Genomic DNA, 18,404 nt, shown 5'->3' with positions numbered 1-18,404 from the left:
CAAATGCTAAAATACTTGGTACAGGCAGGTGTTGCTTTGACATCCAGGAAGGGGATAATAGAAGGTTAACTGAAATTAAATGGGAAGATTTTATGGATATGATAGAGTTTGTGATTAGCCTAAAAAAGTATGAAAGTTAAAGAGGCTGATAAAATACCAGCATAGGTATATTCATACAGAAACCTGTACATGAATGTTCAAAGAAGCTTTTTTCATAATAGCCAAAAGCTGGAAACAGCCCAGGTGTCCTTCAATGAGTGAATGGTTAAATAAACTGTGTACATTCATACCATGGAATACTAGTCAGCAATAGAAATGAAAGAACGATTGATACATGTGACAACCTGGATGAATCTCCAGGGAATCATACTGAATAAAAAGAAGCCAATCCCAGAAGATTATATACTATATGATTCCATTTACATAACACTTTTCAAATGGCAAAAACTTAGAAGTTGAGAACATATTAGTAGTTATCAAGGGTTCAGAGAGTGGGGAAGAGAGAGATGGGTATGGTTATAAAAGGGAATCTCAAGAATCCTTGTGATAATGGAACAGTTCAGTATCTTGACTATGGTGGGAGATACACAAACCTACAGAAGAGATAAAATTATTGAGAACTAAACACACACATGCACACAAATGAGTACAAATAAAATGGGGAAATCTGAATAAGATCTGTGGATTTTATCAATGTCAGTATCCTGCTTGTGACACTGTACTACAGTTTTACAAAATGTTACCATTGGGAGAAACAAGATAAAGTGTACAAAGGACCTCTCTGTATTGTTTCTTACAAATGCATGTGAATCTACAATGACCTCAATAGAAATTTTTTTTATTTAAAAAGGGCAGGATATCGTTTCAGACAATGCGGTACAGATGATGGGGTTCATTGCTTGGTACATAATCCAAGCAATGAAAACTTAGATCAGGTCCAAGATCAAATTTCAGGAGTCTTGGTTCCACAAATATTTCTTAACTTGCTAAGCTACTTTGCCTCAATTTACATGTCAAAAATTTATGAATAGAAAGGAGTATAATGTGATCAGGAAAAAATTAAGACATTCAAACCTTCAGGGCACCTGTGTGGCTCAGATGGTTAAGCGTCTGACTTCGGCTCAGGTCATGATCCCAGGATCCTGGGATCGAGCCCTGCATTGGGCTCCTTGCTTGGCGGGGAGCCTGCTTCTCCCTCTTCCTCTCTTTGTCAAACAAATAAATAAAATCTTTTTAAAAAAAAGACATTCAAACATTCAAAGAAGATGATTTTCTCAACTTACACTGATTCTGACCTGAGAAGACCATTGTCGTTTCACTGAAAGGGTCAGAGGTTGAGATGTTATCTTGCAACAAAAACAAGTATACCCTAGCCCTCAAATTAAAAGTTCTGTCCCCATGGCCAACTAGTCTAAGGGTTCCTAAGCAATGATATACATAAGATTCATCTCAAGATGTGAAAAATACAGATTCCTGGAACCACACCTAGATATTAACATTGAGTAGAGTTGCATAGGGTTCTAAAATTTCCATGTCTGAAAAGCAACCCAGGTGATTCTAATCTACCTGGAATCAAAAATCAGAATCAACTGGAGTACTTATTAAAAATGCAAATTCTTTGAGACCCACTGCTTTGGTTGCACTAGCCTATTTTAATTTTATTCTGATGATTCAGTGGAATTTATAGAAGAAGGTTTGGGTACTTAAAGGTCCGGGTCATGTTCCTATATGGTTGGGGATGGAGAGAGAGGAGGAAGCTGTCAAAGTATAAAACCTTCCCAGCCCTCCTCTTCCAATCACAACTCATCAGAGAGCATTCTGCACAGGGAGATCAAAGGCCCTTGCCGAGAAGAAGTTGAAAGACTTTGCTGTTGTAATTCTGGGGCAGAGGTGCTTGGATATAAATGATTCCTAACTGTGGGTTTGGGGGACCCTGCTACATAGAAATGTAAACACAGATGTCAAGCCTTTCATCCCCACTATATAAACATACCAGCTGCCAGGGGAAGAAGGAGAAACCCTTTGGAATTAGCTGCATTTTTTTGCCATCTAGAGCATAAAAATTGGCTTCACGCTTGAATTTCCACCAGCAACGCAAAAGCACTGTTCACCAGAGAAGGACTGAACAATGAACTAGACGTCCACTTGCTGATTGCTTCTTTTCTCAAGGAGACGTTCAGATCTTGCCATTCTCCAACACGGGAGTGGCTGTCCTAGATGAGAAGAGGTGGTAACACTCTATCACAAAATTGCCAGACTCATGGAAGAGGCTCTTAAAAAATATGTGGCCACTTTGCTTCCAGGGTTGTATAAACCAAGAATCTGACTGAAATTTATATTCCTGATCAACCCAGATTTAGGGAAGATGGAAGAAACAGGTCTTGCGAATTTTTGTGAGAAAAACAGAATGGCTTCCAGTAAAAGAGGGTGTGATTATTCCAATACATAAATATTCAAAGGGCCACAACTAGTTTAGCCACACCCAAACCACAACAGACCTCTTCTCACACTATTAAATATTTTTTTAAAAAAGGAAACCATGAAAGAAACCATTTCTTAAAAAAAAAAAAAACTTAAATGTGCAAAAGAGTATAATGGGAAATGTATTTCTAAACAAAACACTTCAATCCATGGAGAAATGTGTCTTCAATTACATCTGGAGCTAGCATGCCAGCTTGCATATGCGTACAAGTCTTGTGTTTTCTACAGAGCCTCAGTTCTGAAAGACCTGAAGGACTATAGTGAAAGCATATAGGGTCTTTTCATTGGACAGGGGATTTTTTTTTTTCCTGAAAACATTATGACAGTCAAACAGATCTTCTGACATTGGATAAATTAGTTGTTACATTATTAACCATACATAACAGTTCAAGGTGATAAAAATAAATCTGAAATTACCAAGCAGCCCACATATGTGATCTTATTGGGCAGAGGCCATTGTGGTTTCGGACACATTAGTTCTAGCAAAAGTTATCCCTTTACAAATGGTCCATCAGAGTATTGTAAAAGGATTATCACAGTGAGCTTTCTAAATGGTCCTGTTGCTTAGAATGGCCAGTAAACCTGGCTGTGTGTGATAGAAGAGCCAATCAGTTCAGGATAAACTCCTCACAGCCTCCTGCTGAGGCTTAGTTTAGAAGATATTATTTTCCATAGTCAGATTATGGACTACAACTAAATAAAAATCTGTGCAGTCGATATCTTCTACTTACATATAGGTTAATTCAGGAAGGCTGTTCATAAATTTGTTTGTTTCTGAGTTCAATAGATCACAAAAAATCCATTTGTACACCTTTCTACTTTCATAAGAGGGTTCTTCATGTTGATTACATTGCTTCTGTCTCTTCTTGCTTACTTCAAAAACTCATGATTATATGTATGTCTATGTAAATATACTTGTGTGTATGTATGTGTGTATGTGTATATGTGTGTATATATGGTATCTACTTGTGTGTGTGTGGATCCATGATAGTACTTCAAACATTAGCACACATACCAGAACATCTTGAAAATTCAGACTTAAGATGGTTACGCATGACAGCCAATGTCCCCTGTGGATGTAGACAGAGTTGTGTTTTCTTTATCAGGAGCATGACATTTGTTAAATTGAGTAAGTAATATAGCTTATATAATTCTTTTTTTAGAGGAGTAGGAGAGTCAGGTCATTTTTATAATAAAGGTAAGAGAAAATGGCTTTGGAGGAAGAAAGGAGACAGCTGGATAGGGATTTTCATACTGGGCCTACTATCCACAGGCCTCAGCAGCCCTGCCACGGATCTGCCTGATTCTTACACATCAAGAAGTTGAACTTGCGAGCCATTTCCGTGTTGTAGATCTGCCGGCAGGTTTCACGGCTTTCCTTTTGTCGTCTGTGACAAGGCTTTTTAGAGTACCAAGGTTGCTCAAAGTCCTCAGTGAGCCCATCCATGGTGTGGATGCTGTTTAGGGTCCTGTATGCACCTTCCATATTCCCTTCTTATACCATCACAGCCCTGGCAATGAACTTCAGATGTTTTGCCATAACCTTGGAATTTAAATCTTCACTCGGCAGGACCCCATGTTCTCAGGAACCAGCTGTCACAAAGCTTAGCTTATATAATTCTTAATCCATGCTAATATGGCAAAAATATGCATCTTAATTTGGTTCCAGTGTACCTTTCCAGGCTGGTCTCTCATCCATTATGTGCTGCATTCAAACGGTTTTTGTTTTGTTTTGATTTTTTTAATTCCCTCAAAGCACCATGTTTTCCTCTTCAGTCATTAAATTTACACTGATCATGTATTATGTGTCAGGCAGGGTTCTGCGTTCAAGGGGATACAGCAGTGAATCAAGCAGACAAAAATCCCTGCCTTCTTGCAGTTTAGGTTCTGGTTGGGGAAGACAGAATAAACAACTATGTAAAATATATAGTATGTGAAATGGTGGTAACTATAAGAGGGTAGACAGGAGAACTGAAGGGCTAGATAGGAAAGGCCATACTTGAAGCATTTGAGCAAAAAGCTGAAAGGGCTGAGGAAGTGAGCAAAGTGGGTATCCATGGAAAGGTAGAGGGAAGAGCTAGTGCAAAAACCCTGGGAAAGTGGCACTCTTGACTTATTCAACAGCAAGGAGGTCAAGATGAAGGAGGGAGAGGATGGTGGAGATGTGGTCAGGAGGCAAGGGGTTGTGTGGATCACGCAAGGCTCTGAGAAAATTTAGCTTTCACTTTGAGTGATGTGGAAAATGATGTAAGGGAGGATATGAGAGGTGGGGATGGGGGAAAGTGGTGGTGACACAAGGAAAGATGACATGGACAGTACTGGTAGAAGTCATGAGAGTTGTCAGAGTCTGCACAAAATTTGAAAGTAGAACCAAAAGGATTTGCTGATTGACTGAACTCGGGGAAGGAGATAAAGAAGTCAAGAAAGAATCCAAGGTGTTTGTTTACTTTTGCCTGAGTAACTGGAAAAGTAAAAATGTTGTTCACTAGGAGGGGCAGGCTGCTGAGGAAGCAGGACTTGGTAGGGTTGGGAGAGTGCAGGTAGCAGGGGTTCAGGCTTGGACAAGCTAAGATAAGATACCTGTCAGACACCCAGATGGACACAGCAGAAAGGCCGCTGGGCATAGGGGTCTGTGGTTCAGGGGAGAGCTGCAATGCACATATAAAATTTGGAAGTTCTCAGAATATAGGTGAGATTTAAATCTATGAAACCAAAGCACTAAAAGAGTGAGAAGACAGAGAAGCTATTTGAAGAGTGAGCATGGTTCATGGAACTGATGACTCTGAAACAGTATGTGCTGCGGGAACCACTGTTCTCAATTTTATGTTAGTGATTTCTTCACTTTTCTATAGGGTTTTACCATCTAAGCGTATTCCTGAACCATTAATTGTTCAGATTTTATTCTTCTTAAACTTTATCATACTGTAAGCATTCTTCTAGACTTCACTCTTGTCCTGCGCTTTAGGTTTTTAAGATTCATCATGTGATGTATACAGCTATTGTCCATCTGTTTTCACTGCTACATAGTATTTTATTGTGTGAATGGATTGTTATTTATTCAACCATTTTCCCCAGGTTTTGGCTCTTAAAAACATTTCTATTATGAACATTTTTGTATGAGTTTCCTGGTGTACATGTGCAAGATTCTTCCTGAGACCATACCTAGGAATTAATTTCTTGATTCATTGAGTATGGATGTATTCAACTTCACTGGCCATGGCTGAACAGTTTTTTTTTTTTTTCCAAGTGGTTGTACCACTTATATTCTCATGAGTAGTGAATGTGAAATTCCTATTGCTTCACATTCTTGATGGCACTTCCTATTGCCAATAGTTTAAAAATTTTTTGCTTCACAAGTATGTGGAATATGATATTTTATTGAAGTTTTATTTTATATTCCTATTATTATTAATGATATTAAACATAGTTTTGTATGTTTACAGGCCATTCACATTTTCTGTGAAATCCTGTTCACATCTTTTGCTTATTTTTCTATAGAATTGTTAGCAATTTTCTAATGGATTTGTAGAAAAACTCTGTATTATCTACATGCTAATCTTTTTTACAGTTAATGTGTTGCAAATATCTTCTGTAAGTTTGGGCCTTGTCTTCTCACTCTCTCTCTGAGATTTTTACGTGCATTTCTTCATTTTAATGCAGCTGAATTTATCAAATTTTGTTTTAGTTAGTGCATTTTTTTTGCTTTTACTTAAAAAAAAAGTACCTACCAAAAAATCAAAATAACAGTTTCCTGAATTATTTATTTTTGTAATTCTCATTTCAGCCATTGATCTACCTGAAGTTGATTTCTGTGTATGATATCGGGTAGGTATCTGATTTCATTTTTCCAAAGAGAAAGTGGATGTCCTAGCACTATTTACTGAATAATCTATAATTACTGCATTTATTTATAGTGCCCACAAAGTTCCACATAAGTGGATCTGTTTCTAATCTGTTCTCTTTCTTTGGTCTATTTGTCTATTCCTACGTCAAAACTATAAGGCATATTGTGTGTGTGTGTGTGTGTGTGTGTGTGTGTGTGTGTGTGTGTGTGTCTTAAGATTTGTCTCTCCCTACTTCACATCTTGTTCTTCTCCAAAAATGTCTTGACTATCCTTGGGCTTTGCTCTTCCACATAATATTCAAAAGTAGCTTATTAAATTCCACCAAAAAAAGCCACAGCGATTTTTGACATGACTGCACTGAATTTATAGTTTTATTTAAGGACAACTGATAACATTATGATACCTACACTTCATATCCAACACCAAGATATAACTCAATTTTGTTAGTCATTCTTTAGCATTTTAACAAACTTTTATATTTTTTCACAAGTTGAGGTTATAGTTACTCTTCCCCAGTCAAAATCTGTTCAGAAATACGGTCTTCAACTGCTGCTATTAGATTTATTGCCATTTCCTCTCTCTTCTGTGACAACTTCCTGTTCACCTTCACCTTTAAGGCTCCAGCTCCCTCCTTAGCCCTCTGAGTAAAAGGGTTTGTTAGTAATGTTTAACATATCCATTTCATTAATCTTCTGGCAAATGCTGTTTTCAGAGGATTAAAGACCAGAATGTTCTGATTAAACATTTAATTAGACATAGTAAAAAATATTGCCAGTTTTAAATAATTGATTCACTCATTAGTCTAATATACTAATGACAGAGCTTTGAGAAAAGGAAATGGAATAAAATTTACCCTCTGAGAAAATGGGTTGAAATTAGATTTTTACGCTAAAATTTTTCAGAGTAAATTACCAGCTTGGATGGATGAGAGCTGTCTAACTAGTATTTCTTTCACTGCATGGACTTCTAATGGGTAAACTTTTTGCAAGTGAGAGCACTCAGGACTGGCCTTTCAGTTATTTACTATTAGAAACTGTTGTAGACCATGAGATACAATGGAAGAGAGCCCTGAACTCAGAGCCAAATGGTCTGTGTTCAAATTACATCTGTCACTTCCCTATTGTGTCTTGGAAAATGTTTCCAGTCCCTTTGAGCCTTTGCTTGACCCTCTGTTAAGACGAAGACTAAGATTATGTCCTAGACAACTTTTTCTTTCATGGTGCCTACTGAATGTTAGGCACTTACTATTATATTTATCAAATTAATAGAACCAGATTAGATTAGGTGATATTTTAAGTACCTTTCAATTTTAAAATTTCTTTCTAATATTTACCTTTTTGTGATTTTGTCCCAAATTTCTAGACAAAATTACTTAAGAGGCCTGTACAAACCTATGATAGACAGATATAAAATTGCAATTTAGCACCAAAAGTGTTTATATGAAATAATTTCTTGTTTCCACTGACTTCCATCATCTGGAATATATTGTATGAGAAAATTTTAGGAGAACCCAGTTACATCACAGGTTTTATTCTTTTCCATTATCCAGTATGAGAAATATAAGAAAAAGAGGAGCAACCAAAAGGCAAGACAGAGAGGACTGTGTTAGATGTCTGTTAATGGATATTGTCATGGTGAACAAAATATTGTTACATAACTAGAGCAAATTGCAGAGAATAGTCCATAATAAAATCCCAATTTTATAAGAAATAGAAATAATTATAAACAAACATACATATTCCATGTGTATTTCAGGGAGTATAATTTGTATAAGCTTAGAAAAAAAGTAGAGTTGACTACCTAACAAATTTTAACTTCTGTATCCATGGACAGGGTGGTGGGCAAGTGTTTAAAATGGGGAGAATGCACGGGGCGCCTGGGTGGCTCAGTCGGTTAAGCGTCTGCCTTCAGCTCAGGTCATGATCCCAGGGTCCTGGGATCGAGCCCCGCATCGGGCTCCCTGCTCCGCGGGAAGCCTGCTTCTCCCTCTCCCACTCCCCCTGCTTGTGTTCCCTCTCTCGCTGTGTCTCTGTCAAATAAATAAATAAAATCTTTAAAAAAAAAAAAAAATGGGGAGAATGCAAAAGAATTATAAAAGGGAGGGGATTTTGGGGGGTGCCTGGGTGGCTCAGTGGATTAAGCATCCAACTCTTGATTTTGGTTCAGGTCATGATCTTGGGGTTGTGAGATCAAGCCCCACATCTGGCTCTGCGCCGGGCGTGGAGCCTGCTTAAGATTCTCTCTCTCCCTCTCCCTTTGCCCCTCCCTCCCCTCTCTTTCAATAAATAAATAAATAAATAAATAAATAAATAAATAAGGGAGGAGATTTTGGCTTTTTCTTTGCCCACTTTTGTTTTGTTTGGCCGGTTTTATAAGCAATTATAAATTTGCACTGAATTCCCTTTCCAAACTAAAAAGTATGTAAAAATGGTTGATACCCAAATTTAACTTGTTCTGGAAGCATCCTTCATGTCTTTCAGATTTCTGTTCAAGTGTCATCTTCTTGAACACTATATATTATATTCCTCCTCCTTGGTACTTCTAGACTACTTTATTCTACTTTCTTTTTCTCCTGAGCACTTATTGCTATCTGAGAGATGACAGATTTACTTGTCTAGTTGCTTACTGTCTGATCTTCTCACACTAGAATATTTCAACCAGGGGCACCTGGGTGGCTCAGTTGGTTAAGCGACTGCCTTCAGCTCAGGTCATGATCCTGAGGTCCTGGGATTGAGCCCCACATCGGGCTCCCTGCTCCTCGGAGAGCCTGCTTCTCCCTCTGCCTGATGCTCGCCCTGCTTGTGCTCTGTCTCTCTCTGTCAAATAAATATCTAAAAAAAAAAATCTTAAAAAAAAAAAATATTGCAACCAGTGCCCAGCATACATATGGTAGTCAATCAATATAGTTAATAAATACAAAGGTAAATAAAGCAAATGTGGTTCATCTCCATGAAGCAATCTAGTGCCATTTGGGGCATGCATGCTGATCTATACAGTTGACATGGGTTTTTCCAAAGATGGAACAGAAATGGTAAGAACTTAAACTCAGTTTTTCTTCTCTCCTAGCCCCCAACATCTAGTGATATCACACAGGTTACTCTGCAGATCTTGATGTATTACCTCTACCTTTTCACTTGGTACTCTTCAGAATTTTCTAGGTCCACCAGACAGGATTAGACTCAGCAAAATTATACCTTTAGGTTTGTCTAATCACATGACATGTTTATTTGATGTCCCCAACTAATATTGTCTTAATATATCTGATATGTGGCCATTTCAAGACCAATTCAAGAGGCAAAGTGAGCAGTATATTCTTTTTTCTTTTAATCTTTTTTCTTTTTTTTATTATGTTATGTTAATCACCATACATTACATCATTAGTTCTTGATGTAGTGTTCCATGATTCATTGTTTGCGTATAACACCCAGTGCTCCATGCAGAATGTACCCTCCCTAATACCCATCACCAGAGTAACCCATCCTCCCACCCCTCTCCCCTCTAGAACCCTCAGTTTGTTTTTCAGAGTCCATCGTCTCTCATGCTTCATCTCCCCCTCCGATTTCCCCCGCTTCATTCTTCCCCTCCTGCTATCTTTTTTTTTTTAACATATAATGTATTATTTGTTTCAGAGGTACAGATCTGTGATTCAACAGTCTTGCACAATTCACAGCGCTCACCATAGCACATACCCTCCCCAATGTCTATCAACCAGCGACCCAAACCCTCCCACCCCCCACCACTCCAGCAACCCTCAGTTTGTTTCCTGAGATTGAGCAGTATATTCTTACCCCTGGGTTCTTAATCAAAATATTTTATCTCCATTATTTCTATGTCAATAGGTAAGAATGTTCCATTTGTACTAAGATGCTCTTAGTTACAAATAAGATAAAACACAATGCATTTGGATTAAATAATCAAGACTGACTGACCCTCAGAACAAATATAACCTCAAGGAAAGACATCTTCATTGTTAATTGATCTAGCATAACAGTCATATTTCCAAAGACCAAATTTCTTTCCATATTTCTGGCTCAGCAATCCTCAATATGAGCTCCCTTTTATCAACTCTCCTGTGGTAGCAGGATAACTGCTTAACAACAAAATCAGGGATACAATTGTCTCGTTCAAGTCCAGTAGGAGAGATTCCTTCTGCCCCTGTATTACAACAGTGCTGAGAAATACACTGGGTGAACTCACATGGGGGAATATATCCTCCCCAGAACCAACAGCCCAAACCAACGGAACAGAATGTATTGAGTGGGATAAGCCAATCTGAGCCCAACCCTAGAGCAGGGAGTGAGGTCAGTTTACTCAGTCCATTGGTAGGATGGAGGAGAGAAGAGAATACATCAACAAAAGTTACTTTTAGGACAGATGTCCATTACAGATCTCACCGAGAGGGAAATAAAAGCAAAGAGAACTGTTCACTCCATCTTTCTGTGGGCTCCAGAAAATGAAGGGTAGAGAAACCATAGCTATAGCTGTTTGGTTTGGATTCCCAATGTCCTTAGTCTCTCTAAAGCATATTTATTGTTTGGAAATCACATGGAATCCAGAAGAATTAAGTCTGAGTCTAAATGCTGGGACTGGTCAGCGAATAAGTGTCCTTTTCATCAGGAATTTGCCTTTTTAAAAATGCCAAAAGGACTGCCTGATAGAAACAGCAACTTCCTCCTGATCAGGTTCTTTTTTTCCCCCTTCCAATCCCAGTTTAGAAACTGAAGGGACAGGGGAGGAATCCATTAGTACAGTACAAATTTAAAAATTAAAAAACATTTTGTTAAGGATGCTTCCCCCTCCTTAGCATTTACACAACCTTCTACCCAAAGGGCAACAATATCTATATCCCATTCTTTTAGGGATTATCTAACCCGTCACTTGACGAAGTACTGAGAAAGCTCCAAGAATCAAAGAAAATGCTCAATGTAAATTGATGGCATTAAAAAAAAAAAAGTTCTTATTGTAGAGAATTTCAAGCACAGAATAGTACAATGAATTACTGCATACCCATCACCCAGCTTCAACGATAAACTCATGGCCATTCCTGGTTTCAGCTACTCTCCCTTCCCATGTTATTTTGAAGCAACTTATACATCAAATCATTTCATCTGCAAAAATTTCAGTAAGTAACACATGTACCTCCAAAAGATAATGAATCTTTAAGAAATCATAATACCATTATCACAGCTCTTAAAATTAGCAATATTTTCTAAATAATTGTCAAATATCTAGTCAATGTTCACATCTACAATTGTCTTGTAATCATCATAATTTTAAAATTTATATGTCTGCATTAGGAGGCAAATGAAGTCCACATATTGCAATTCATTTGTAAATATTTAATATCCTTTGATCTATGGGCCCCATATCATTTCTCTTTTGTCTTTCATGTAATATGTTTGTCAAAAAATCAGGTAATATCCCCTAAAGATTTTTCCACAATCTGTATGTAGCTGATTGCCTCCCTATGGTACAGTTTAACACTTTCCTCTCTTCGCTCCTGTAAATGGGTAGCTGGAGCTAAAAGCTTCATCAGATTCAGGTGTGGATGGCATTTTGAACCATCAGTCAAGGATATATATTCATATATCTTCGAACGTCTTGGATATATGTATTCAAAGGTGCCTGGGAAATTCCAAGCTGCAGTAAAGTGCCATTTTTCACTTACACCAAATAAATAACCCAAACGGAGGGAGTTCACATTTGCAGGATGTTATTTTGAATCTCACACAAGCTAACATTTCCAAGTCAAAAGGAAAAGAAACCGAATGAATGTGGGGCTGGAAGCACAGATACTGTCCGCTCATTTGTAAGGATGTAAACACATTTCTGGGTGTTTCATTGATCAACCTACATCATTCCACACTCCTGAAAGTCCCACATGAACAAAGCAGGCTAAAAACGTGGTTCTCCCTCCAAGGTGTCTGTTTTCTTCCCTGCCTGCCTTCTAATACCCTCATCTTTCCCGTCTTTGTCATATTTGACTAGCTCCCTGGCAGCAAAGTCAACTACAAATGACTTTGAAAGAAACATCCCCGGAACAAAATTTGATGTAAATCAAAATATATTACAAAATGCAGATGTTGGGTAGATATTGTCTGATTCTAGGAGTTCTATACAGCCATCTGGGCTGAATCCACAGAAGTTAAACTTTCAACCAACACCATGCTGTCAAATTTCAGGCAATGGTGTGCTGAATCAGGTGACGCTGATTTTCAGTGCTGTTTCACCAGTCAGTTGTCCCACACTTATCTCACTCACTTTTTGTGCTGCTGGCTTAATCTTCTGATTTCATGTTTACATCCCCATAGCATTTTCTCCAACCCTCTCAACAGACTTTGCCAAATCTATAGATCCCATGCAGAGAACATTTTAAAAAATAAGCCAAGTGCTCTTTCTTCTGAGAGATCTCCACTTCATACAAATTCCAACTTCCCTGACTTCCCACTCATGATATTTTCCACCATAAGTACATACAGTGTCATCTCCACAAACAAACTCCTCTGGATAAATTAACACCATTTATAGGAATATTTTGACTATGAACAAATTCCCCAACTTCTCTGTACAATTGCAATCGACCGATAAATATTTTTTGAATATTTATTAAATATTACATAATACTACATATAAGGCACTAATCTAAATAATATGGTGTTTACACCAATGTACAAAGACCTTTATATTCTAGTTGAACCAACAAAATATGCACATTTGAAAAGATCGCTAATAACCAAAACATAATTTTAAATGAAAAATTAGTAATAGCCCGATAATGACTGCTATGGGGAATTCAGAAGAAGGGAGGTCCTGGAAGAAGAAAGAGAATTTAGACCAGCTTGGAGTTCTAGGTAGAGATTTTAGTGGGCAGGGAGAGGATCAGAATTAGCTAGGGCATGGTAAACATAGACCATGGATGATTAGCAGATATGGACAATTTTTAATCTTTAGTGTACTTCAACAAAGAAACACAACTGCTGACTACAAACAGGAAGATGATGATGTTAACAATGATGCTAATGATGGAGATGTGAAGAATGTAAGGATACTGGCAGTGCTAACAAATGACAATGATGATGCTTGTGAAATATGCCTTATCTTGTAAGACTTTTTGCCAGTCTGGACTTGATTTGTATCAGTTGGTGTGAAATAGTCTCTTGTTTCAATCTGCAGTTCCAATCTAATTTTGATAGCAATGCTGCGATTGACTATTTTTTCTTGCTTTATATCAATGGCTTAATAAATTCACTTTTTTCAGTGGAACAGCAGCAAAGTTTGTGGGCTGATGCTAATTTATCTGGCTAGGGTCTTGTTAATATACTTAGGTTTGGTGAAGCATGGTCCATGCAGTGCTCAGGAAAAGCACAAATAATTGACTGCTTTTCCCAGAGTTTGCTTTCCTTTAGTAGTTGTTGCCCCAATTTCATCCCACAAGCTTGGCTTCCGAACTGAGGATAATACAAGATCACCTTACCTCCAACTTACCTCCAACTGAAAAAACAGTATGCGTGTATATAACCAACATTAAGATTCTCTTGGTAATGCATTTATACATCTAAACTCACAAGAACACACACACGCACACAGAAACACACACGCACACTCCACTTTATGTGAAAGATCTTGCCATTTTACTCTTAAGCTTGGGAAAATTGAAGGCGCAAAGGCAAGCATGTTCTCAGTTCCACTCTGTAGAGGCTAGAGCTAAAATGACGCCTGGAAAGCAAATGCGGTGACCTTTAAAGGAATCAAGAAGAAGCTATTTCCAGCACATTACTAAATGCTATATTTTAAAGGTTCTAACCTTATTTGCTACAAGTGTATAATATCAAGAAACCCTTGTGAGGGAAGGGTCTGCATTCGTCACATGGCATAAGTCACTTACAGAAGAGATGAGAAAGTTATTACTTTCTAACTCGCAGACACCAAAGTTCAACCCAGCTTCTTTTGTGGTTGGCTGCATTAAATAAGGTTCAGGGATCACTTGAAGAATTACAGGCTTCTTGACCTAACAAAAATAAAAAGTTTTCTGCAAATAACAATGGCTATATCATCATGCAGAGCAATTTATGACACACACTCCACCTTTCACAGTTGATGCCAGCTGGCAAACTGACCCTTCATGTGTCTATGGTATTACATTTACTCTTCCAGTTGATTAATAGGTATGGATCTATAAGACCCACTATCAAAATAAAGAATGAGTAAACAGAAGAAAATTACTCATTGAAAAAAGTCCTAACATATAGTCTTTGAAACTGAAGTTGGACTCCACTATGAAGGTCTGGAGAACTACTTGCAAAAAAATAAAATATAGGGTCATAACACTGATTATCTTAATATTTAATAGATAGATAGATAGATAGATAGATAGATAGATAGATGATAGATCTGTCTGTCAATATCTCCTTACATTTGTATGCTTCTTTACAATATAAAACACTGGTATTTGATAATACTTTTATATTCATAACCTAATTATATTTTATAGATTGAAAGTAAAGATTTCTGGCAGGTCAGCTTCAGTGAATCTTTTTCCCACTGTGATTGCATAACCCACATCTGTGAAGGAGTGAGTTGCCAATTATCTCATGGATATAGGATTTATAAATTGGCCAAGCCAATAAAACATTGTGTGGAGGCCTATGTGGTCAGAATTGCCTCCAGTTCACCTTTATGCTAAGTGGAGCCGTCAAACCGTTAGTAAATAACCTTAATCGCCTAACAATTTGTTGGCCTCTGTGTTATGGTCTGACTGATTTCTGATTTTCAATGGTGGACTGGAGGATCCATTTCAACCTAGTTAGCATAAAAATCATTGTTACTGTTTATTGGTTTTCCATACTTAGAATTCAAAGAATGAGCCCAGAAGCACAAAACAACTACATGAGGCCTATGACATGGATTTTCAGGCGAGGGGGAATTCTCTTAGGATTCTATCCTGGTCAGAAAACAATTATGTGAGTTTGAAATCTCTTATTTAACTGAAGCCCCAGGTGAAAGAAACTAATGAGGGCATTGCTTTCACAAGCAGCAACAGGCAAAGTCAAAGAAGAAAAGAAAACCAAATAGTTAAATGTAGTATGCAAATTACACTCAGAAATCAGTTGTTTCACAATTAAGGGTGGGAAAAGCTAGGAAACTCAGGAATGAGATGTTAAATCAAGGAGCCACTTAGACCTAAACATCATGCCGATAGTTCCTTTGTGACTTGGGTCATGACAATTCCAAAATGCCCTTAGCTGAGTTACAGAAAATCTAAGGTCTATGGCAGCTGCTGACTTTTAATGGCACAATGAGTATTCTAAAGTGTTTTGAGCTACTATTGTTGAGACTCTCTAAAATGAAACAAAATATATATTGATTTTCAGTTTCTGCAAGATAACTCCTTATAGCCTGAGATGTGATAAAATAAACTCAGGGAAGGTTAGGCCTGTGAAGTCCCTCACACTAGCGCATCCTGAATCATCTTGGATTGCTCAGTCTGGGCACTTTTTTTGCTGCCCCACCCTTTTTTTTTTTTTTTTCCATCGCCTCTAGGGGAAACTTTGTGCATAGATGGTTTTATTCAATTCAAACTCAATAAAGGTAATCAAAAGTAACAGTATTGGACAAATATATTGGAGACAAGTGTCAGGGCTCCCCTCATATTCCCTGTTGGCAAAATTAGTCATGGGTTTGCCAAGGGAGACAAGAATGGTCTGTTTTCAGTTGAACTTCAGGTTCATATGACTTCAGTGGAAGGACATGTTCATTTATCTACTTATAAACATGCTGGATATTGTCATGTAGCCAATATGCCATATATGCCGTTTCTAGGTTCCAGATGGATATCATGCCTTCTTGATCTCCATCGCTTTGTTCTATTGTCCTCTATACCAATAACGGCTAACTCTCACTGAGTGCCTCTAGTATACCAGGCTCTGTTCTAAATACTTGCTATGAGAGTACTCATTTCATCTTCCGAATAATCCTGGCAGTGGGTGCTATGATTATTCTCATTTTCCTATTAAGGACACCAAAGAACAGAGTCTTAAGGACTTGCCAGGGTTACACAGCCAGTGAGTGGTAGAGCTGGAATTTGAACCCAGTTTATTGGATTCTGGGTATTTGCTACCTCACAAAGTTTTATGAGGATTCAAACATTCCCAACACATAGTACCAAATAAATGTTGACTATTGTTTTTTATTATTTAGACTCATATCCTATTGTTATCCTATTTTTTTTAACTAGGTTTTTATATCCATCTTAAAGATTCTGACTTACATGTGCATTAGACTCTTTCCTGGGCTTATCTTCTCAAAGTATAGTGGAATTTTGATAGGATGCAAATATATAATATTTAGTCTTACTAGTTAACAAGGAACCCACCATGATGGTTAGTTTTATGTGTCAACTTTGCTAGGCTACAGTGCCTAGATATTTGGTGAAACATTATTCTGGATGTTACTATGAGTATATTTTTTGAATGAGATTAACATTTAAGTGAACTTTGAGTAAAGCAGATTACTCTCCACAATGCAGGTGGGTCTTATTCAATCAGTCGAAGGCCTTCACAGAACAAAGATTGACTTCCCTGAAAAAGAAATAATTCTGCTGGTAGAGGTCTTTGGACTTAACCACAACATTAGCTCCTCCCGGGGTCCCCAGCCTGACAGCCTACCCTGAAGATTTTGGACTTGTTAGTCTCCATAATCACATGAACCAATTCCTTGAAGTCTCTCTCTCTCTCTCTCTCTCTCTCTCTCTCTCCCTGTCTGTGTATAGACACACACATCTCATTGGTTCTGTTTCTCTGGAGAACCCTTACTAATATACCTACAACCCAAAATGTAAAAAACTAGCCTGACTCATGGGCATTTTTCATCAGCCTACAGAATTTCATCATTTCTCCCTATCCTTCCTAGAACCATGAGAGTTATAAAATCCCCAAAATTCTCCTAGAGGGGTGGGCCTTCAAAGTCTCCTTTGTTCTTACTCCTTTTTGTGTTCCATTGCCTGTAAAGAAGAACTCTAGGCTGCACGATAAACAAACAGAAAAGCCAGCAGAGTGAGCAGATTGCTCGAGGATGTGGCTTGTTCCTGGACACCCCGGTCATCCTGAGAACAAGCCCACACAGCTGGTGAGGAGGGCAGCTTGGCCAGGTCTCCTCTGCTGTGTCTGCCTTTCCCACAGCTGACCACAGCCCTTGCATTGGATGAAAACTAAGATGTGATTGATTAAATATCATGCCAGAGATTTTATGCCTAATTATTTAAATTCCCTACGGCTAATCTTTAAGAAAACAGTGGAAAAATAATATCATTAGCTTGCAGAAGATAAATCTCACACCATCAAAAGCAAGTGTAGCATTTCACCCAGTTCTGCTTGTTAACCCCTCAGTAAGGCCTTCCTTTTCATATGTTAAAGACTTCTTATAGGATGGAATGATGTGTTATGTTATAAACAGCTACTGGATGGTTTAATACAGTCACATGTGAGTGGATTCCCCCCTCCCTCCTTTTTTTTCTCACTATTGTCACTTTAAAAATAAAAAAGCTACCCCCTCCAGAAAGCACAAGATATAAAACCAATATGTTTGCCTTTCAATTAAATACCTCAGGCTCTCAGCTTGAGTGCAACACCCCAACGTCAATGAGAAGATTTTTCTAAGAACTGTGAAATGCAGGACTGTGGCTGCCAGTGTTCCTGTGCAGGAATCCTGCTAATGAGCTTTAATGTCCTTGACAGCTCAGATTGCTCTAGGCTGAAACTTGGTCTACACGTTGTCAACTTGGGTGTGTCTTTATTCCTGAAATCTTAATCTATTAAGTCATATTTGAGGTTTAACTATCAAAATGTTCACATGGATTGAAATGTTCCTTTTTTTTTTTTTTTTTTAAGTTCTGGCCAATGAACTATGAAAATGACATCACAGGTATAGTCCAAATTTTTCCCTTTTCTTTTTTTCTTAACAGACCTTTTTAAAGAGCAGCTTTAGGCTCACAGCAAAATTGAGCAGAAGGTGACAGAGATTTCCAATACATCCTCTGCCCCTACATATGCAAACCCTTCCCCATAAATCAATATCACCCAC

General features: G+C 37.9%; 1 pseudogene; it reads right to left on the bottom strand.

Moving 5' to 3' along the window:
• Positions 1-3,710: 3,710 nt before the first annotated feature.
• LOC118552717 (small ribosomal subunit protein bS21m pseudogene) lies at positions 3,711-4,021 on the bottom strand (annotated as a pseudogene).
• Between the last annotated feature and the right edge of the window lie 14,383 nt (positions 4,022-18,404).

The sequence above is a fragment of the Halichoerus grypus genome, chromosome 10, assembly GCF_964656455.1.
Source record: "Halichoerus grypus chromosome 10, mHalGry1.hap1.1, whole genome shotgun sequence".
Lineage (NCBI taxonomy): Eukaryota > Metazoa > Chordata > Mammalia > Carnivora > Phocidae > Halichoerus > Halichoerus grypus.
This window is presented reverse-complemented; position numbering and strand designations above follow the sequence as displayed.